The sequence below is a fragment of the Lissotriton helveticus genome, chromosome 2_2 (assembly GCF_964261635.1).
Source record: "Lissotriton helveticus chromosome 2_2, aLisHel1.1, whole genome shotgun sequence".
Lineage (NCBI taxonomy): Eukaryota > Metazoa > Chordata > Amphibia > Caudata > Salamandridae > Lissotriton > Lissotriton helveticus.
Window position 1 is genome coordinate 108,322,708 of NC_136060.1, and position 22,344 is coordinate 108,345,051.

Sequence of the window (22,344 nt, forward strand, 5' to 3'; positions counted from 1 at the left end):
GAATAGATTCCTGGTGGTGGTGGTTAAGGAGGTGTGGTTAACGACTTCTGTATTTAAAGTGCTAGGATGTCCCAGCCTATGACTTAAGCACAATTAATATGCAACTCATTATTTTAACACAGTATAAAATGTTTTGAAGTGTCGTATTTCGCTGTGGAATGTCTTTCATAAGTCACTGCATCAATGGAAATGTCACATTTGCAATGTGAATACTTGGCAGCTATGATATTAACCACCTGCGCTACCTCACACAAATGAAACCTACCACTAGATGAAACTCCCATCTCTCTCCAGCAGGTACATTAATCACCAGAGTTTATTTGACACTGTGTGTTGCTCGAAAACTGCTCAATAATCAAGGAACATTGTAGTACTTTTAAGACCGCTGCTCTTCTACAAAACTGCGAAACAACAGTTCCATTACTGAAGAGAAGTGCAGGCCCATTTAAAGCACTGCCCCTGTTACTGTGCCGGTTTGTCCCTGTTTACAAGGCCAAGGCCAGAGCCTGCAACCCACTCCCTCTACACATAACAGAGAAAGCACCATAGCTGCCAAGGTTTCAGACTGCTATGTGTGACCTTTTATAATTTCAGTGAAATTATGAGTGCCATTTCAATGACAATGAGTGACACCTTCACAAGAGTAACATTAGGCAATGAAGATGAGGGAAACGCACTGGGGTTGAATAAAAAATGCATCATAAATGAGTAGAAATGTTTTTTTCCAAAAGCTAACGACTCCAACCGCAATAAAAATTCACCCAGAGAGGTCTGCGCCCGCTCCTCCCCCGGTTGGGAACCTCTATCTGCCCAAGGCACAGATCACCCCATGACCCCCACATACTGTCAGAGCTACACTAAGTTCTATTGACTTAAGTGACACAGGGTGTCTCAAAAACCCAGAGCAGCCTAACACAATTATAGTGCGGCTGTATGTGGAGTGGCGCGTCTCGTGAAAACGAGTGATTCAACTGACACAGGCTGTGAGTGACTGCAAAAATACAGCTTGTAACAGAGCAGGCAGCTGAAGATAATCATGACTGCTCACCAGGCGCTGCTAGTTTAAAAGGCATCAAGCACATCTTTAATTATATGAGAAACTAGCAGAGTGAGAGATACCATTATTTCACTCTATGCACTGACTCGAGACGTGCGGCAATTCGGTACGGCGCGGCTGTCTTGTAGTAGCCGCAATGACTCCCGGGGCAAACCATGCCGTCCCGAAATATTCAAACAGCTGAGCAGCAAAGCTGCACACCTGAGTGCTCTAGGCTCCACAGCCGCCGCGGTCTGTGGGGCGGTTTGGGGAGGGTCATAGGCGGCAGGGCTCACTTGATGTTTTAAATAATTCCCATGGTGCGAGCAGCGCGGATTGCCACCACAGCCTCCCACAACTTCGTCACAGTGTGTTGTAAATGAATCTAGGACTCTAGTGTAATTTTTCCCGATTCATGCCCTTATATAGGTATAGATTGTTCCATCCTTATATAGGCATAGAAATCATTACCATATTTAGACTGAGCCTATGCAGCCCAAATACGGCATGGCTACTTCCACTAAATTCCAAGAATCAACAACGATTTCTTAGAGAAACCCGCCTTCAGCAGCTAGGTACTTCCCCTTGCCTGAATACTAATTTATCTAGGAAATCATTGACTTTTCGAAGAACTGAGTCTTTGATGATGTTATTAAGTGCAATCACACTCCAACTCGGCACCTTCAAAGTATAAATATGCCTAGATTTGCCCAGACAAACACACGGTGGTTTGGAGCAGATCGACTAACTACTTGCCTGACGACCAGCAGCAGCAAGTGCCGAAGGAAGCCGACCCTCAGCTGACGCACTGAGAGACTCTGTCTTTTCTCCTGCCGAGAAATCCAGCTCCAGTGTTTCCAGGCTACCCTTGCGGGTTGCTGGGAAATCGAGTCCTGAGAGAGAGATACAAGACCTCCTTCATTCTAAACCAAGGTACGGAGCTGATTAGACCCGTAGAGAATTCTTGGATAGATTCTTGGCAGAGAAATACTAAACCTAAGCTACTCCTCACTTACTTCTTCCCTTGTACTATTCCCAGATTAGGTACACCGAGGTAGGCGTATTTTAGAAGCACCTGTTGAGTACTTTTAGTTATTATTTTATCACTGTATATATTTTATATGTTTTAGGCGACTTATGGCTTAGAAACCATATCATGCTTTTACAGTACTACTTTATAATACTTTTCGTATTATATGCCCTGTACTTTATAACCAGTATTACGATTGTAGCAGTACACTTCTTATGCTTGATAAAGAAGACTGTTCAATAAATACTTTTTATTGAAAACGCCCGTCTCTCTATTTTCTCAGCACCTCTGGTGAAACGAAGCATGCACGATTGACAGAGTAAAATAGCTATCTAATGTTTCCGCGACTCTAGAGATTGATTTCTTATTCTTGGGAAACAAAGTTGTCATGTTTATGCGGTTGTCAGAAACGAATCCCTTCTTGTGAATTCGAGAAAGTTTCTATTTTATTTATTTTATTTATTTATTGAATTTGTAAAGCGCTACAGCTACCCAGACGGGTTTCCCGGCGCTGAATGTCATAAGTAACCTGACACCCTTGAAAAGAAATCTACTGATTAAAGAGCCAGGTTTTAACAGCTCTTCGAAAGCCAACATAGTTAGCCTCCGCGCGAACAGCCAGCGGGAGGGAGTTCCACAGTCTGGGTCCCAGGTTGGCAAATGCACTGCCCCCCATTCTGGACAACCTAAACTTTGGAACACAGAATAGGTACTGAGAGGAGGAACGAAGCAATCGGGAAGGAGAATAGGGCATGACAAGCGATTGAAGATAAAGAGGAGCCACACCCATCCTAATCTTGTGCATATAGCACAGCGCCTTGAACTTGATACGGCTCTCTATACGGAGCCAATGAAGTTCCCTCAGGCGTTCTGTAATATGGTCCGATTTACGACATCCACAAAGGAGTCGAGCGGCAGCATTTTGTACCAATTGGAGACGGCGAGTGAACGCTTTGGTAGACCCCAGATAGAGTACGTTTCCATAGTCCAATCTGGAGGTCACCAAGGCGTCAATCACAGATCTCTGGGTGTCTGAAGGGAGCATCCAGAAATTTTTTCCAAGCCAGCGCAACATGGTAAAACAGGTGGCAGACACTCTGTTGGCTTGGTCCCTCATAGATAGCCCCCTATCGATGATTACTCCAAGGTTACGCACATACGCAGACAGAGTTGGCAGGGCACCCATAGCTGAAGGCCAGTGACTCGGACTCCAGAGATCAGGTTTATTGCCCAAAACCAAAACCTCCATCTTCCCACCATTTAATTTAAGTAAATTGCTGTTCATCCAGTTTGCTATATCACTTAGTCCGATTTCCAAGGGAGATGGAAAGGTGGGGTCAGCTTGTGATAGGGAGAAAACAATCTGTGAGTCATCAGCATAAGTAAAAAAATTAAGGCCGGCCCTTTGAGCAATGTGAGCTAAAGGAGTAACATAAAGATTCAACAAAAGAGGACTCAGGATAGAACCCTGGGGCACACCGTGTGGGGACAAATACACTTTAGAAGTGGAAAGGTGTGAAAAGATTTGGAAGGTCCGGTCCTTCAAGAAAGACGAAAGCCAATCCAAAGCCTTACCGCCAATACCAAGGTGTGCGAGAGATGTGATAAGTATAATATGTGATATGGTGTCGAATGCTGCACTGAGATCAAGCAATATCAGTGCAGCAGTTTCCCCACGATCCAGATCCAGATGTAAATGTAGATTTTCTGTTACACCTAAAAGAGTGGTCTCCGTAGAGAAACCTGGACGAAAGCCAGACTGAGAAGGATGTAAAAAATTATTAAGTGCCGCGTACTGAGATAGATGAGAGTGAATATGTCTCTCCAAAACTTTGGAGAAAATAGGCAGCAGGGAGATGGGATGATAGTTGGAAGAGACACCAGGGTCCATAGTGGGCTTTTTCAAGAGTGGTGTGACCATTGCATGCTTCCAGCAGCATGGAACTGTTGCAGTATTCAGGGAGTGGTTAAGCAAAGTGCAAATAATAGAAAGCAGTGGGGGCTCTAAAGACCGTAGAATGGAAACGGGTGCGGGATCCAACTTAACTTTATCCAAGATCTCTAAGAGAGTAGAAGAAAAAAGGTCGGGCCAGGACAGAAGTGAAGCTGAAGTCTGAGTATGAAAGGTCACCTCAGCAGTTTCAGGGGGCAAATTAGCAGCGATGTTTATAATGTTGCTAGCTCCCTGCGCAGAAATATCCAGGTGAATGTTCTCGATCTTAGAGATGAAATACTGTGCGAGCTCGTCGCATTTATCGTTGGATAGGGGAGGACCTCTGAGCTAGCTGGCACTCACAATTAAGTCTAATATATACGATAGAGACCTAATCGACCTCAGTCCTACGTCTAAACTATAGTATATGTTATTCCAATGCGCAGAGCCTATTGGAAATATAGGAACTACACTACAAGTGTGGCTCAGTGATGTATAATTTAAAGGAACCTGTAGAAATGGGGCCATGTATCACCCCAATTAGACGCACAGCATAAATTAAGGACGACTCTGATGCCAAAATAAACAATTTTCATCATTTTTATTCCAATTTCTTCCAACTTTAACATTTTCATCCTTAGTTCTTATTGTCGCATGAGAGACAACTTATGTTCTTATCCTTATCAACTGCAGACATACCAATCCTGGCCTTATACTGTAGCGCAGTACATAAGTAATCCTCATTCATTGATCCAAATAACCCAATGCATTTCGGGCCTATTTCCGGCCCTTCATCAGGGGTACTCTACAATTAAAAAACATGCATTTGAATCAATACAATGCATTGATATCTACGACTGAATTATACTGTTTAAATTAACGTTTTCCCGCTAAATGTAACCCTACAGCTACCCCTAAGTTGATGCCCAAAACCACTTCTCCACTTCCCACATTTCAAACCCTTGCATCCCAATACATATACGTGACACCCATTCATAAACGAATTGTTGCCCAACAGCTAAGTCACCCCGGACCTTTACCTTTTAAATCAGCTTCCATGGGGGGCGTGGCCAAGATGGCGAACTGAACGGACATGGTTTCCCTCGGCTCCCCGGCTCCAGACCCATAAAAGCCTCAAAATAGCAGTTGGGACCCCCTGAGCAAGGCGATTTCGACCCCCAGCGTCGTGGGACAGTGGTCACCCACAGCGGAAGTGCGAGCAGCGGGTGGAGTAACCCGAGACCCGGCCGGACCAGGAGACAGGGGCAAGCGAGGCGGGCTCCGGAGGAGAGGAGGCCTGGCGTAGAGCGACGAGGTTGCCAGCGGTGGTACGGGCACACAGGGGACGGGCCCCGCAGGGAGCAGGCAGGCTCCGACAGTGGTGCTCCCCACACGATGCCCCGAGGCGGCGTAGCAAGCAAGCTGCGTCACCCTCCGACACCCGGCCGACGGGCGGAGCAAATTGCGGCCCCGGCTTCGGGCCTAGGCGGACGGAGGCGAGGCCGCGAAGGGGCACAGGCGGGAGACAGCTTCCGGCCAGGCGGTTTCCCGGCGGAGGAGAAAGACGCCAAGGGACAGGAGAGCACCAGATCGGGGGGCATAGCGGCCTGCAGGGCGGTGTCCGGGGCCCACGCGGCAAGGCCGGAACTGGGCCGCGGCCGGAGTCGCATCCACGCACCCTGAGGGGAGAAGCAGCACGGGCGACCGGAGGCTGCTGCCTGGGGCCAAGACACAGCGACAGGGAGCCCCATTGATGAAGAGAGGCCAATAGCGGTGAGTGGCCGGGGCCCCGACGCAAGCACTGAGCCGATGGGCCCGGACTATTAGGCGGCAGTACAGGGGTGCGGCCGGAAGGCGAGCCGGCCCAATTGAGACCCCGGCTTTGGGCCTAGGCTGACAGCGGAGAGGCCAAAGCACAGAGACCGGCGTCGGCGGCCACCCGAGCCACCCTAGTCAAGAAGGAGGGGGGCCAGGTGCGACATAGAAGGCAAGAGGCGGCAACAATCATCACCCGGCCGACGGGCCGTGCAAATGGAGGCCCCGGCTTCGGGCCTAGGCGGACGGCGGCGAGGCAGCGAAGGGGCGCCCAGAGGCGGCGACCGGCCAGACGGCCCCCCGATGCAGGAGAGAGACGCCAGGGGACAGGAGGGCACCAACCCAAGAGGTGGAGCGGCCAGAAGGACAGGGTCCGGGACTCACGTGGCAGGGTCGAACTAGGCCGCATACGGAGGTGCGTCCACGCACCTCAAGGGGAGACACAGCGTGGGTTACCGGAAGCTGCGGACCCAGGGCCGAGACGCAGCAGCAGGGAGGCCCATTGGTGCAGCGGGGCCAACAGCGTGAGTGGCCGGTGCCCAGACCCGGGATCTGAGTTGGTGGGCCCGGGCCACGGCGTGGCACGGCCAGGGTGCAGCTGGATGACAAGCCGGCCAAATTGAGACCCCGGCTTTGGGCCTCAACAGACAGCCAAGAGGCCCTGGGGCGGAGAACGGCGTTGGCGGCCACTCGGGCCACCACAGTCAAGAAGGAGGGCAGCCGGGAGACCGGTGAACGAGGAGCGGGCCTGGAGGCCGGAGACCCCAGATCAGGGAGGCGAGCCGAGACAAGGAGAGGCCCGAAGCCCGAGCCCACGAGCGTGGCCGGCCGGTCGTGACGGCCAATCCAGGACACGTTGGAGGCGCGGCCTGTGACCTCAGCATCAAGGATGGCAGAGGACGGGAAGAGTCGGAGGGAGCCCCGCTAACAGAGACACCGAGCCTGATAGCCCACCGGCCACGTGCCACCCAGGGGCCCGCTCCAGGCTTGGCGGAGTGGAACCGGACCGCACCGCTACAACGGACGATCCCGCGCTCTTGAGTGCGGTGAACCAGGTGGTGGCTGTCCCGGACCGGGAACCCAGGAGGGCCCCATTGTGGAGGTGAGGAGTGCGGAGCGGCATCTCGGGGGGTAAGGGGATCGGGCCCCCGGCGGGAGGAGAGAGGGGCACTACCGGCGCCGAGCCCGAGAGACTGAGCTGGGCAGAGACAGGTGTAGGCGGACATTGTCGGCTGATGCCAGGGAGGAAGAGGCCCCTGGGCTGGCCTAGTGACAAAAGTGGTGCTCCCAAGGAACCTACATACCGCGTGGACAGACACAAACGAAGACCACCCAGGGCCCTGGGGGGGAACTCGGAGTCATAGCACATCCCCAGACTCGAGAGCAGCATGGCAAACGCAAGCCGCAGAGCGAATCACACAATCACAGAACTGCTACACAAGTCTACGCCCAAGGGAGGGAAGGCTCAGACACCCCCCCCAACTCCAGCGAACCCCGAGGTGCAACAACAGGAGATACAAGAGGCGCCCATCACACGCACTTTCTTAGAATCGTTGTTCAACACTCTCAGAGACGATTTTCAGGCCCTCAAACAGGACATTGCCGGGGAGCAACGGTAGCTCCGCACGGACATAGACGGTCTGGGGGAGAGAGTGGCCGCAGTGGAGGATGCCGGTCACGCATAGGAGAATCACCGTCATCTTTTTGTTCATAAAGAGTAAGGATTGTTTCTACCTAATGTCTTTTTGGACTTGTAGAATCCTAGACTTCAAGATATTAATAAGCACGGACGCTCAACTGGCAAATTCGGGAGAGATTTATCTATGGGGAACAAGAGTTATTAAGTAAGCTGAATCTTGGTACATTACTAGACTTGGTTATTTCGATGTTCAGGACAGACTAGGTACACTATGATACCATGCAACTTCTAATGTATGTTAAATGCGACTAAAATTATTAGCGCACTTACTGTACAATCTTTTAAATTAGTTGAATTTAGTTGCAGACTAAATATTGAGAAGGAAAAGGTTACCTGTTTTAAGGGGGATATAATTAATTCCTTCTGACTCTGCCTCACCTGAATATGCACTTTATACGTGCAATATACACTTGCAGCAATTTATAGAAGTGTTTACTATTTTAAAATAGGGTTGAAATAATGGAGGTGTCTCTTTTTTCATTTTTGGACATCCCTATAGATTGTACACAATTCCAGATTTTGGGCCGCCTTCTGAAAAACCTAAACCTATGGAGTATCTGTTGAACAGCTTTAGAATATACCGTGACACATTAAAATTTGTAAAGGTGAGCAGGATGATATTGTAAACTTGCTCAAACTGTATACAAGTCTGCTGTTGACTAGAATGTATGGTCAATCGATTCATGTTCCTTTGTTTTTACTGTATTTTAACATTGTAGACTGAATAGTGACTAGAAAAAGGAGAAATCACGTTGCACGAACGACATAGGACAAGTGTTACTTGTCTGTTTAGCTAAAGTATGACATTGACATGAGGAGATGTACTTGTTCATTGATATTATGATCTTTTGTTTTGATCACATTTTTTGTATATATTTTTTCACAGCCCTGAGGACGTCCCATTTGGGGACGAAACGCGCCGGCTGTTGAAAGGCTGTTGAACGAACTTTATCATTAATGAAAATTTGTCGAAAAGAATTAAAGAAATCATTGAAAATGCTGAGAAGACGTCTCTATGGAATATGATTTATTGTGATTGATTTTTGTTTATATTTGGGTGCACATATATGTAATTATCACGCTCCTTCCTTATCTTTTCAATTTGTTTGGGTAGCAGGGAGGTTAGCGATACCTCTATAGGGGTTTGAGCGTGCCTATTTGATACTATAATTGCATGATTGCCCTGTAGAGTGACCGATTTACACCCCATATCGCTCAGTTCACATTTGTAGTACTTACACTCCGCACTGGAAGCAGCGTCAGCCAACACGCATCCACACCTATTGCTGGGGGGGGACCTCAACCTGGTGTTTCATAACACCGCGGACCGCTCCAACCAGAGGTTTGGCCAGGTGGGGGCGTTGTCCACTGAGGGGCATGCACACCTCGCAGACTTGGGACTAGTTGACCTGTGGAGACAATGCCATCCCCAAGCCACGGCCTACACTCACTACTCAGCAGCACATAAGTCTTATGCGCGACTAGATTACCTTTTGTGTTCCTCCCAACTGGCGACGCGCGCGCGATGTTGAGATCCTCCCAGCCTCACTGTCGGATCATTCCCCGGTAGTGGCGTCCTTTCTGGTACCAGACACACCTGGCCCGCAACGTCACTGGCGCCTGCGAGATGGTTTGCTGCAGAGCCCCACCACGGTGCAGAAGATTAAGACTGCCATCAGCCACTTCCTCACGCACAACGCCAACGGCAACACCACTAAAGCTACCCAATGGGCGATGCTTAAGGCGGTCCTCCGTGGCGAATTTATCTCAGTAGCCGCGGCCAATAATAGGGAGCGCGCGCAGAAGAGGGCTGAACTCACACAACGTGTAGCGGAGCTGGAGCAACTACACCAACGCACGGGGGCGGCCAGGGCTTGGCGCCAGTTATGCAAAGAGCAAAATATGTTAGCTGCCCTGGATCAAGATGTGGCAGAGTTCGCCGCTCTGCGCCTGAAGCATTCCTATTACACCGGCGGGGACCGGTGCGGGAAACTGTTGGCTTGCAACCTACGAGAGCAGCGACAGCAGCGGCATATTCATACTATCCAATCTACCCAGGGTGACTTGCTCACGGACGACGCGCCATCGCGGCATCGTTTGGGTCTTTCTATGCAGACCTGTATGAAGCAGATGGACTAGACCTGCAGATCGGTAGCGACTACCTGGCGGGAGCAACCCATCCGTCCTTGAGTGAGGCGCAAGCGCAGTTCCTCGAAAGGCCCATAGGCTTGGAGGAAGTCGTTTCAGCGATCTCCCGCCTTAAGCTCTGGAAATCCCCGGGCCCGGACGGCTACACCGCGGCTTTTTATAAGAAGTTTTGCCAACAGGTGGCTCCTCTGCTGCGAGATCTATTTAACACCTTTGATCAGCCCGGAGCTGTCCCTCCGGAGCTATTGGAGGCAGCGATTACGGTGATACCCAAAGCAGGTAGGGACCCCACTCGCTGCGCCTCCTACAGGCCGATATCTCTACTGAACGTTGACCTTAAGTAGTACACGGGCATCATTGCGGGTCGGCTGGCTCCCTATATGCAGCAGTTGGTTGAACCCGACCAGGCGGGCTTTATCCCCCAGCGGCAAACGAGCGATAACACCAGACGCGTCCTCCACCTCATTGAAGCCGGATCGCGTACAAGACCGGGTTGTATGCTCCTCACTATAGACGCTGAGAAGGCGTTCGACCGGGTGCACTGGCCCTATCTAGAACAGGCGCTCCAGAGCTTTGGCTTCGGGGAGACTCTCCGCAATCGGATATTTAACTGCTACAGACAACCTCACACGTCGGTCCGAGTCAATGGCCATACCTCACCACGTTTCCCGATAGGCAGAGGGACCAGGCAGGGCTGCCCGCTCTCCCCCCCCTCCTGTTCACGCTCTACATGGAGCCCTTGGCGCAGCGGGTTAGACAACACCAACGCATCAAGGGCATCCCTTTTGGGGGAGACACGCACAAGATCAGCCTATATGCGGATGACGTCCTGCTCTCCCTCATGGACCCTATGCAATCCCTGCGGGCGCTCCTCGTCGAGCTGCACCCCTTCGCCCAAGCCTTGGGCTTTAAAATCAACGTTGAAAAGTCCGTGGCGTTAAATGTGTCCCTGCCCCCAGATGTGTTGGTGGACACCAAGGCCGAATTCAATCTGCAGTGGTCCACCTCTACAGTTCCGTACTTGGGGGTCTTACTGGCGCCCACAGTGCGAGGCACGGTGGAGGCCAACTATTCCAGGCTGAGTGCGCGCCTCAGTGAGACACTGAGGAAATGGAACCGTCTCACGCTTTCCTGGCTAGGACGTATAGCGGCAATCAAGATGACCCTGCTGCCGCTGGCTCTCTACGTCTTCCAGACCCTCCCTTTGCGCCCGCCGTCGGGATGGCTTCAGAAAACGCAGGCGGATCTGGCGCGATTCGTATGGAACGGGTGTCGCCCCCGCTTTAAGCATCCGATCGCAATACTCCCTCCGGCACACGGGGGAGTGGGCCTGCCCGACCTTACCCTATATTTCCAAGCGGCACAGTTGCCACACTGGTGGAATGGTACCAGCTCGAATCCAGCAAACACTGGCTCTTTCAGGACCAGGCAGTGGCTGGCCGGCCCCTCCAGGGTGTTCCCTTCTTGCCGAGGCGTCACAGGCCACCTAACCCCTATGCATCCTACATCACGAGCACGGTGCTGAGGGTGTGGGATCAGGTAGCTGTCCGGAAAGAACTCACTTTGTTTCCCTCTCCGTTAACGCCGATATTCGGGAACCCAGATTTCACCCCAGGCCTTCACCCACAGCTCTTTAAAACATGGAGGACTATGCCCTGTAGGGGAGCGGGCCATATGTTTAACCTCGAAGGCATCCTCTCCTTTCAGAAGGTGAAGGAGGACTATGGGGTACAAGAGGCTGATCGCCTGCCTTATCTACAGGTCCGGCACTGGGTTCTACACCCGTCAATTAGGCCAGGAGCGCTGCGTTTCCTCACGGCATATGAGAAGTGGCTACTGACACGCACATCCGAGAAGAAATTGCTTTCTGATTTATACAAACATCTGCTTCTTACCAACATATACACATACAGCTCAGGGAAGGCTAGGTGGGAGGAGGACCTTGGGAGGCAACTCACGCGCAAGGAATGGGAAGGGATATTCCATAGAGCCCAGCACTCGGCCTATCACACTGGCCTCACTGAGACCCTGACTAAGGTAGCCACTTACTGGTACCACACCCCGGCGCGCATACATCGCTGGGACCCCCGGGTTAGTGATCGCTGCTGGAGAGGGTGCGGGAAACTGGGAACACTTGAGCATCTGCTATGAAGCTGTGAGCGACTGCAGCAATACTGGTCCACCATACTGGATCTAATAAACGCGCACTTAGATACCCAGCTTCCTAGATTCCCTGCCTATGTTCTCCTTGGCTTGCCAAATGCACCGATGTATCCCCTAAAATCCATGAGGGGGAGACTGATTGCTATCGCACTAGGGGCGGCGGTGCAGAACATTGTGGCCCGTTGGAGAGACCCTCAGCCGCCCGTGCAACTTGGCTGGCTACACAGACTTTGGACGATCCTAGGGATGGAGAAGCTGTCGCTGACGGCAGCTGGAAGAGGTGAGGAGTTTGCAGACCTCTGGCGGCCATTCTTGACTTTACTCACCGGGGAGTTCAGGGAGCTGAGCTGTCCCCGTTATTTGAGATTGCTGCACCTTGCAGACACTCCACTCACTATGCCCACGGCAAAGGCTGGCAAACGGAAAGCCCAGATATGAAATGGTTCGAATGCTGCTCCTTTTATTGATACAGGACTGGTTGGGATTTTTTGGTTTACTCAGCGGACAAGGAGGTGGGAGGGGGGGGTGGGCAGAGGGAAGGGGTTAGTTTGGAGTTTTGTTCTATTGCACACAGGGCTACAGCCTCCGACTGGTTCTCTTTCTTTCAGACGCGGCCGGCCCGGCAGGGTTGTAGGCGGCTTGCTGTGTGTAACACATGTCGTATGGCACTTGTGCCTACTTTGGCGCTATTACTGCATTGTTGTCGTGTGGCCGGTGCCTTCACAAGCATGGGTCGGTGTTAAAGCTCTGAATAAAAAAGATTTAATACTAAATCAGCTTCCATAAACACCTCACGATTGAAATACAAGCCCCCACATACTGCATGCTTTCCTAAACCTGTTCTTTTAACACCTGTGCTCTGTGTTCACCCTCCTCCTTTTCGTAACCACCTACGTTAACCCTAGATCTCCCTCTTCCATGCTGCGTTAGGCAGTAACTTTTCCTTTCATGTACTTCATAATAATTAGTGATGTATTTAACGTTCCGACGTCTTTTCACAATGGTAACCTCCCCTTCATCTTACCCTGGTAATCTTGTTACAATCGAAGTGACCACACGCTTCTAAATCCGTCGTTCGTGATATTTGCCAAAATCTAAATCTACTACATGTCCCAAAATCCACTGCTTTTGCCCAGGTAAATTGTGTCAGTGCTTTGTCTGTCAAGGTGCATAATTTACACTTCCTCCCCCACTGCGCATCAAACCTAACTGCCCGGCCCAACCTAAGATGACATACAACATAGCTGCCAAGGTTTCAGATTGCAAAGTGTGACATTTTCATAATTTCAGTGTAATTGTGAGTGACTTTTCAATGACTAGGAGTGACACTTTCTCGCACGCAAAATCAAGCAATGAAGACCAGGAAAACATATTAATATCAAGAATCGTACCCATTTGAGCAACAATGCACTCTAAGAAGAGGTTACAAGTGCTGGAAAGCACCAGAAACTGAAGCACCGAGTGCCCTTCTAAGCTGATTGTTAAACAAAACGATGACTCACTGGGATCTGCACCACTTGGTGTGTACCGCGCCACTGCAAAAAAAATAATGTTTCTGTAGATTTCGACAAAGTCGGTTATTATAGTAGGGTCCCCTTATATGTTGAGAAACCGGCGCAGTGTGCCTGCCACTTTCTTAACTCAAGCATAGAAAATAACAAAATGACTACTATAGTGGGGGCGGGGAGAGAAGGAGGCGGATGAGGACTGTTTTAAAGATTTGATGTCCTCACTTGAAAGCACCCATCATGGTTCGCTGGGGCACTGAATGTAGACTCCACTACCGAAATTTTGAGCATGTGTAACGCTTTAATTTCTTCCACTCTGGCAAACATAAAATAAAAGCATTACCTTTCTTGATACTCGGCTGCTATAAATCTAATAAAATTAAAGGGACATCACTTTTATTATGAGCATCGATTGCGATGTCAGAGGTTATAAGTTATGTTTAATTTTACACTTACTTCTTGAGGCAGGGGACGAGCGGAGATGGTCCAGTGGCAACAGGCGCCTTCCCCCGGGCTGGTACACACTATCATAGCTACAGGCAGCAGCCCGGTCCCGAGCCGGTTAACCCCTAGGCCACGGGACCACAATTATACCACTATTCAAAGAGCACCTAGCAGGCAGGGCCGGACTGGGAAACAAAACTGGCCCTGGCAAAGTGCTCGGCCGGCCCCTCCCCTCCCCGGTTGTGGGTGCCGCCGAGCTCTTTGCGAGGGCCGGTTTTTGGCCATTTTTGTTACAGGGCCGATTTTGCAGCTATGCTGCAAAAACGGCCCTATAACAAAAACGGTCCCCAGGGGCCCCAAACCGGCCCCCCACCTGTGCGGCGCACCGGGGGATTGCCCGGTGCCAGCTACGGCCAGTCCGGGCCTGCTAGCAGGCCGAAAGTAGCGAGCAGCCGGGTCAGGATGGCAGGGTACTCTTCACTCACCTCAGCTGAACCGGACCTTTTGTATTAATAATAATCCGACCCTGCATGTATCTCTGCCTCTGCCATGATTGTGCGGCCCGTCCAGTGAAAGCCGGTGTTTGCACGCATGATCGAGGAGGCACCAAAAGAATTATTGCAGCGTGGCGGGCATTGGCAAAGTAATAAAACATAACTACCACTTGGCCTGCCTTCGTGCCCAGAGACAGTTATGGATACATTGTTAGTTGCAATCACGGGACCTCTCCATGTCACGTGAATGCCAACCCCCCGGCCGGCACGCTGCAGCTGTGCTAATTATGAATGCTGCAGCTATGAGTCATCAGGTCGGCGCATATTCCTGAGCTGCCATTTAGCAACAGACTCATTTTGCACACTACTGCAATCGCAAAGTCTGCCAGAGAAGCATGCGATCAGCGGTACTGTGTGCTCAATGTGGCATGATTCAGGTTCAGCAGCAAACGTGTGCCCTGGGCTGCGGAGGCCGCTGCGATCATCAGGTTGGGTCGGGTGAGTCTGGTAGCAGGGACAAATATTTGAAAATATTTCCTGTGTGTCAGGCGCGCTCACTACCCCTAAAGCTTCCCACAACTAATCTCAGGCACAGAGCGAGGTACTGCAGACACCCGCATCGGGCATCAGCAGGAAGCAGTAACTAGGAAGTCACGTGCAGTGCTGCTGCGCAGTGCTTGCACTTCAAACGGCGGTCACGCGGCACTGGCCCGTTGTGGCGGCCTTTATAATTTATTTGGGTATACTGACTGACAGTAGTGTCAATGAGTGTCCCCAAATAAATTATAAAGGCCGCCACAACGGGCCAGTGCCGCGCGGCCTCCCTCAAAAGACCGCCCCCACCGCCCCCCCCTCCTTGCTACGCCGCTGGCTACACTTCACTTACTTCTTCTCTCGTACTAAGCTTGGGTACATCGGGGTAGGTGTATTTTAGAAGCACCAGTTGAGTACTTTTAGCCTCTGTTATTTATGTATGTATTTATCTATGGTTTAGGAACCATACAATGCTCTTAAAGTATTATTTTATTCTACTCTTTCTACTGTATGCATTATATTTTGCAACCAGTTTTAAGATTGTAGCAGTTAATTTCTTATGCCTGAGAAAGAATACTGTTCAATAAATCCTTTTATTTTAATAATAAACCTCACCAAAATCGGAACCTTTCGCTGAAGCCAAAAGGCGTGTGATGGTTGTGGCTGTTCCACTCCAAGGCTGACCTGGTCTGTATGTTTCGCGTGAAATCTGATGCCATTTGTTGTCTAGAGGTGCATGTTGCAGCATCTCTATGTGATTGTCACCATAGATAGATTTGTCACTATCTATTACTCTGCACCTCTGGTGAAACGAAGCATGCACGAAATGTCTATCTATTGTTTCCACGACTCTGAAGATCAGTTTTATCTTGGGGAAACAAAGTTGTCATGTTTATACGGTTGTCAGAAACTTAGGGGCCGATTATGATGGCGGACGGACCTGAGTCCGTCCGCCACCATAGAGTAGGAGGGACCGTCCGCAGGGGCTGCGGCGGTCCCTCCGTGCAGATTAGGATGTGACCGCCAGGGTGGCGGTCACATCCTCAATCTTTAACATTGCGGCGGGTGCAGCTTCAAGCTGCACCCGCCGCAATGTTCCCTTCTTGCCGAGGCGTCACAGGCCACCTAACCTCTATGCATCCTACATCACGAGCACGGTGCTGAGGTGTGGGATCAGGTAGCTGTCCGGAAAGAACTCACTTTGTTTCCCTCTCCGTTAACGCCGATATTCGGGAACCCCGATTTCACCCCAGGCCTTGACCCACAGCTCTTTAAAACATGGAGGACTACGCCCTGTAGGGGAGCGGGCCATATGTTTAACCTCGAAGGCATCCTCTCCTTTCAGAAGGTGAAGGAGGACTATGGGGTACAAGAGGCTGATTGCCTGCCTTATCTACAGGTCCGGCACTGGGTTCTACACCCGTCAATTAGGCCAGGAGCGCTGCGTTTCCTCACGGCATATGAGAAGTGGCTACTGACACGCACATCCGAGAAGAAATTGCTTTCTGATTTATACAAACATCTGCTTCTTACCAACATATACACATACAGCTCAGGGAAGGCTAGGTGGGAGGAGGACCTTGGGAGGCAACTCACGCGCAAGGAATGGGAAGGGATATTCCATAGAGCCCAGCACTCGGCCTATCACACTGGCCTCACTGAGACCCTGACTAAGGTAGCCACTTACTGGTACCACACCCCGGCGCGCATACATCGCTGGGACCCCCGGGTTAGTGATCGCTGCTGGAGGGGGTGCGGGAAACTGGGAACACTTGAGCATCTGCTATGAAGCTGTGAGCCACTGCAGCAATACTGGTCCACCATACTGGATCTAATAGACGCGCACTTAGATACCCAGCTTCCTAGATTCCCTGCCTATGTTCTCCTTGGCTTGCCAAATGCGCTGATGTATCCCCTAAAATCCATGAGGGGGAGACTGATTGCTATCGCACTAGGGGCGGCGGTGCAGAACATTGTGGCCCGTTGGAGAGACCCGCAGCCGCCCGTGCAACTTGGCTGGCTACACAGACTTTGGACGATCCTAGGGATGGAGAAGCTGTCGCTGACGGCAGCTGGAAGAGGTGAGGAGTTTGCAGACCTCTGGCGGCCATTCTTGACTTTACTCACCGGGGAGTTCAGGGAGCTGAGCTGTCCCCGTTATTTGAGATTGCTGCACCTTGCGGACACTCCACTCACTATGCCCACGGCAAAGGCTGGCAAACGGAAAGCCCAGATATTAAATGGTTCGAATGCTGCTCCTTTTATTGATACAGGACTGGTTGGGATTTTTTGGTTTACTCAGCGGACAAGGAGGTGGGAGGGGGGGTGGGCAGAGGGAAGGGGTTAGTTTGGAGTTTTGTTCTATTGCACACAGGGCTACAGCCTCCGACTGGTTCTCTTTCTTTCAGACGCGGCCGGCCCGGCAGGGTTGTAGGCGGCTTGCTGTGTGTAACTCATGTCGTATGGCACTTGTCCCTACTTTGGCGCTATTACTGCATTGTTGTCGTGTGGCCGGTGCCTTCACAAGCATGGGTCGGTGTTAAAGCTCTGAATAAAAAAGATTTAATACTAAATCAGCTTCCATAAACACCTCACGATTGAAATACAAGCCCCCACATACTGCATGCTTTCCTAAACCTGTTCTTTTAACACCTGTGCTCTGTGTTCACCCTCCTCCTTTTCGTAACCACCTACGTTAACCCTAGATCTCCCTCTTCCATGCTGCGTTAGGCAGTAACTTTTCCTTTCATGTACTTCAAAATAATTAGTGATGTATTTAACGTTCCGACGTCTTTTCACAATAGTAACCTCCCCTTCATCTTACCCTGGTAATCTTGTTACAATCGAAGTGACCACACTCTTCTAAATCCGTCGTTCGTGATATTTGCCAAAATCTAAATCTACTACATGTCCCAAAATCCACTGCTTTTGCCCAGGTAAATTGTGTCAGTGCTTTGTCTGTCAAGGTGCATAATTTACACTTCCTCCCCCACTGCGCATCAAACCTAACTGCCCGGCCCAACCTAAGATGACATACAACATAGCTGCCAAGGTTTCAGATTGCAAAGTGTGACATTTTCATAATTTCAGTGTAATTGTGAGTGACTTTTCAATGACTAGGAGTGACACTTTCTCGCACGCAAAATCAAGCAATGAAGACCAGGAAAACATATTAATATCAAGAATCGGACCCATTTGAGCAACAATGCACTCTAAGAAGAGGTTACAAGTGCTGGAAAGCACCAGAAACTGAAGCACCGAGTGCCCTTCTAAGCTGATTGTTAAACAAAACGAGGACTCACTGGGATCTGCACCACTTGGTGTGTACCGCGCCACTGCAAAAAAAATAATGTTTCTGTAGATTTCGACCAAGTCGGTTATTATAGTAGGGTCCACTTATATGTTGAGAAACCGGCGCAGTGTGCCTGCCACTTTCTTAACTCAAGCATAGAAAATAACAAAATGACTGCTATAGTGGGGGCGGGGAGAGAAGGAGGCGGATGAGGACTGTTTTAAAGATTTGATGTCCTCACTTGAAAGCACCCATCATGGTTCGCTGGGGCACTGAATGTAGACTCCACTACCGAAATTTTGAGCATGTGTAATGCTTTAATTTCTTCCACTCTGGCAAACATAAAATAAAAGCATTACCTTTCTTGATACTCGGCTGCTATAAATCTAATAAAATTAAAGGGACATCACTTTTATTATGAGCATCGATTGCGATGTCAGAGGTTATAAGTTATGTTTAATTTTACACTTACTTACTTCTTGAGGCAGGGGACGAGCGGAGATGGTCCAGTGGCAACAGGCGCCTTCCCCCGGGCTGGTACACACTATCATAGCTACAGGCAGCAGCCCGGTCCCGAGCCGGTTAACCCCTAGGCCACGGGACCACAATTTTACCACTATTCAAAGAGCACCTAGCACCTAGCAGGCAGGGCCGGACTGGGAAACAAAACTGGCCCTGGCAAAGTGCTCGGCCGGCCCCTCCCCTCCCCGGTTGTGGGTGCCGCCGAGCTCTTTGCGAGGGCCGGTTTTTGGCTATTTTTGTTACAGGGCCGATTTTGCAGCTATGCTGCAAAAACGGCCCTATAACAAAAACGGTCCCCAGGGGCCCCAAACCGGCCCCCCACCTGTGCGGCGCACCGGGGGATTGCCCGGTGCCAGCTATGGCCAGTCCGGGCCTGCTAGCAGGCCGAAAGTAGCGAGCAGCCGGGTCAGGATGGCAGGGTACTCTTCACTCACCTCAGCTGAACCGGACCTTTTGTATTAATAATAATCCGACCCTGCATGTATCTCTGCCTCTGCCATGATTGTGCGGCCCGTCCAGTGAAAGCCGGTGTTTGCACGCATGATCGAGGAGGCACCAAAAGAATTATTGCAGCGTGGCGGGCATTGGCAAAGTAATAAAACATAACTACCACTTGGCCTGCCTTCGTGCCCAGAGACAGTTATGGATACATTGTTAGTTGCAATCACGGGACCTCTCCATGTCACGTGAATGCCAACCCCCCGGCCGGCACGCTGCAGCTGTGCTAATTATGAATGCTGCAGCTATGAGTCATCAGGTCGGCGCATATTCCTGAGCTGCCATTTAGCAACAGACTCATTTTGCACACTACTGCAATCGCAAAGTCTGCCAGAGAAGCATGCGATCAGCGGTACTGTGTGCTCAATGTGGTATGATTCAGGTTCAGCAGCAAACGTGTGCCCTGGGCTGCGGAGGCCGCTGCGATCATCAGGTTGGGTCGGGTGAGTCTGGTAGCAGGGACAAATATTTGAAAATATTTCCTGTGTGTGAGGCGCGCTCACTACCCCTAGAGCTTCCCACAACTAATCTCAGGCACAGAGCGAGGTACTGCAGACACCCGCATCGGGCATCAGCAGGAAGCAGTAACTAGGAAGTCACGTGCAGTGCTGCTGCGCAGTGCTTGCACTTCAAACGGCGGTCACGCGGCACTGGCCCGTTGTGGCGGCCTTTATAATTTATTTGGGTATACTGACTGACAGTAGTGGCAATGAGTGTCCCCAAATAAATTATAAAGGCCGCCACAACGGGCCAGTGCCGAGCGGCCGCCCTCAAAAGACCGCCCCCACCGCCCCCCCCCCCTTGCGACGCCGCTGGCTACACTTCACTTACTTCTTCTCTCATACTAAGCTTGGGTACATCGGGGTAGGTGTATTTTAGAAGCACCAGTTGAGTACTTTTAGCCTCTGTTATTTATGTATGTATTTATCTATGGTTTAGGAACCATACAATGCTCTTAAAGTATTATTTTATTGTACTCTTTCTACTGTATGCATTATATTTTGCAACCAGTTTTAAGATTGTAGCAGTTAATTTCTTATGCCTGAGAAAGAATACTGTTCAATAAATCCTTTTATTTTAATAATAAACCTCACCAAAATCTGAACCTTTCGCTGAAGCCAAAAGGCGTGTGATGGTTGTGGCTGTTCCACTCCAAGGCTGACCTGGTCTGTATGTTTCGCGTGAAATCTGATGCCATTTGTTGTCTGGAGGTGCATGTTGCAGCATCTCTATGTGATTGTCACCATAGATAGATTTGTCACTATCTATTACTCTGCACCTCTGGTGAAACGAAGCATGCACGAAATGTCTATCTATTGTTTCCACGACTCTGAAGATCAGTTTTATCTTGGGGAAACAAAGTTGTCATGTTTATACGGTTGTCAGAAACTTAGGGGCCGATTATGATGGCGGACGGACCTGAGTCCGTCCGCCACCATAGAGTAGGAGGGACCGTCCGCAGGGGCTGCGGCGGTCCCTCCGTGCAGATTAGGATGTGACCGCCAGGGTGGCGGTCACATCCTCAATCTTTAACATTGCGGCGGGTGCAGCTTCAAGCTGCACCCGCCGTAATGTTAAAAATGCATGCACGGCATTAGCGTGCACAAAGCAGCAGGCACCGCACGGTGCCTGCCGCTTTGTCCACGCAAATGCATGTGCACCCCTCACCCCCCCTTCACCAAGGGGGCCCGCAACGGGCCCCCGAGGTCAATGTCCGTATGCTTTTCCACGGCGGAAAAGCCGCCGTGGAAAAGCATATGTTTTCCGCTATCCTAATATGGCTGGCGGTGTCTGATAGACACCGCCAGCCATGTTAGAGCTTTTCCGCTGCGGTCGGAAGGCGACCGCGGCGAAAAAGCAGCGTACGGATTTTGAGACCCACCGCCATCCTAATTTGGCGGTGGGTCTTTTGTGCCTCTGCCGCGTTTTTCCCGCGTCCTCCGGGCCGGCAGAAGCCACCGCCGGCCCGGAGGATGCGGGAAAACCGCGATCCTAATCGAGCCCTTAATCCCTTCTTGTGAACTCGTGAAAGTTTCTAGTGACCTCTGAGCTAGCTGGCGCTCACTATTAAGTCTAATATATTCAATAGAGACCTAGTCGACCTCAGTCCTACGTCTAATCTATATAATATATTACTCCAATGCGCAGAGCCTATTGGGAATATAGGAACTAAACTACACTGCAGTGTATTTAAACGGTTTAAGGCCTTATTTTCAGTTTGGCAGGAAGGATATTCCATCACAAATATAACAATGATTTATAGCCTAGTACACTTGTAATATGTTAGTCTGGGTATCTGTCATGTTTTGATGGAGTATTCCACCCGCCAAACTCTAAGTAAACCCTTAATCATCAAAAAACAATTGAAAGTAATTGAGAGTATCTTGTAAAATCAGTAAATGGGAGAAACATAGCAAAATAGTTCTTGAGTGCTTGGTCCAGCAGGCCCAATACTTACAGATACAGGGCACGATCTTGATCTCATTGCTCTCACAGCTTGGCCTTGTAGCTGCCCTTGCTTAGTGGCTAACTGTACCGAACAAGCTACTCCGTGGTCATCATTGGAACACAAATCATTGTAGTACCTTGTGCAGGAATCATACCATGAACCGCCAGCTCAGTTGCCACCTTCGTGGGAGAGAGTGGGACATTTAAAACCCACTTGCAAACAGCTGCATTAGAATGACCCACGGTGGAATTATCTTTTCCACAAACCATTACCTCTGTACTAAGCTTTATAGCTGCAAAACGAGAAATTGTGGTGGTAACCGGGTTTTGGTCGGTATATTTATTATCTTCACTTTAGCTTACTGGCTAGCTTTAACTGCTGGAAATTATGGCATGATCATGAGGGCTCATGTTATTACCAGCAATGATGTTAAGCGGCAGAACAGTGATACAATGTCCTATAACCAGCTTACTAAACAATCGTACCACTTTCTCCAGGGTCTTTTACCAAAGCTCTGGATCAAGATCTGAACTGGATTCCAAAAACGGATTACATTCCTTCTCTGCAAAGGTGCCTGTTTTTTCTAAATTAAAAGAAACAGAATGAGGGAATGTAACTGAAAAGAGGAATATAAAAACACGTAGAAATGAAAACTATGTGGTAAAATAAAGCCCTTCTTTCTTCAGGTGCTTACATAAATAAGAGAGAAGTTTGAAAAAAAATTAAAAGTGACTAGCTACAGACATTACAAAACACTGTGCTGGCTCAAAAAGCGCAGT

The 22,344-nt window shown here is 50.0% G+C and overlaps 1 long non-coding RNA gene across 1 annotated transcript; it reads left to right on the forward strand.

Moving 5' to 3' along the window:
• Positions 1-7,569: 7,569 nt before the first annotated feature.
• LOC144821748 (uncharacterized) lies at positions 7,570-8,517 on the forward strand. The gene is made up of 3 exons (XR_013608419.1): positions 7,570-7,658; positions 8,013-8,118; positions 8,400-8,517. It is a non-coding gene; the product is annotated as an uncharacterized LOC144821748 (long non-coding RNA).
• Positions 8,518-22,344: the final 13,827 nt, after the last annotated feature.